This window comes from Octodon degus, unplaced genomic scaffold (genome assembly GCF_000260255.1).
Source record: "Octodon degus isolate 3935 unplaced genomic scaffold, OctDeg1.0 scaffold00373, whole genome shotgun sequence".
NCBI lineage: Eukaryota > Metazoa > Chordata > Mammalia > Rodentia > Octodontidae > Octodon > Octodon degus.
In genome coordinates, this window is record NW_004524949.1 from 411,860 (window position 1) to 413,117 (window position 1,258).

Here is a 1,258-nt window from a genome sequence, read left to right on the forward strand (position 1 = left end):
CTTGTACAGCAATTAACCACTAGGAAGAATGTATGCAATGTGTTAATTATTGAAACTGTCCTACCAATTTGGTTTGAAACTGTCTCATGGCTATTTGTTTCTCAATAAAATTATGGAAAAAAATAGAAAAAAAAATAAAATTAGTTGGGAAGGGCCAGCCAGATAGCTCAGCGGATTAAAGTGCCTGTTTAGGCAGACGCAGGGGCTGGCCTGGGTTGCAGTGCTGGCCCTGCCCTGAATTGCATCCTTCAACCCAAGGAAAAGAGAAAATTTTAAGATTCATTGTACCATGACTTTAAAAATTTCAACAGTGAAGGAATACCTGGCTTCAAATTGTTTCACTCCTGAATTTTATCAACACTTAAAGGAGAAATAAAATCAATTCGACAAATCTCTTCCAGAAAATAAAAAAAAATGGTGACCATTCTCAGACTAATTTTATTTATTTATTTCTATGTATTTAGTGCAGGGTGTCACTAGACAGATTGGACTCATAGTGATCCTCCTGTTTTTAAGCCTCCCAAATGGTGGGCTTACAGGTGCGTGCCACCATGCCCAGTCTCTTGTCCCTGGCAAGATGCTATGTGTGACTTACTCTTGGCCACACAGGTTTTTAAAGTTGGATTTTTTGGTTTAACATCAAGAAAAGTGATAAACACCGAGCCAGTGTTTTTCAAATTTTGTTATTCCAGTAGTGGAAAGTTTGAGCTTGGAGCCCTTTGACAGCCAAGGTATCACTATAGTGGGTTTAGATGATTCATATCTAATAGAATTACTGATAGGTTTAGACACAAGCTTATCATTTTATTACACTTTCTTCTCTCTGATTTTCCATCTCCCTTCACCAGCACTGTTTTGAGTTAAGTATTTAAATTTATTATAATTTGCTATTATATTATTCTGTATAATATTTTATTGGTTGCTTTAAGGCTACAAAATATATTCTTAACTTTTCACTGTCTATGGAGAATCAATGTTTTGCCATCCATTCATTGGAATGAATTTGAATGGAAGCCACAAATTTCCCTTTGCTCTTCTATTACACTGCAGTTATTTTATATATTATTCCTATGTACATTGAAAACTCCATCACAAAATGTTCTTTCAGGGGCCAGGGAGATGGCTCAGTGGAATAAGCACTTCCCTGGCAAGCTCAAGGATCTGAGTTCAATCCCCGGTTCCGAAAATAAAAGATGTGGAAAATGTATAATGGAGTACTACTCAGCTATAAAGAATGATAAACTTGAAGCCTTCATAT

The 1,258-nt window shown here is 36.2% G+C and overlaps 1 protein-coding gene across 2 annotated transcripts in view; it reads right to left on the reverse strand.

Moving 5' to 3' along the window:
- F8 (coagulation factor VIII) overlaps positions 1-1,258 on the reverse strand; it is a 162,631-nt gene that overhangs the window by 137,341 nt on the left and 24,032 nt on the right. The window lies entirely within an intron of this gene.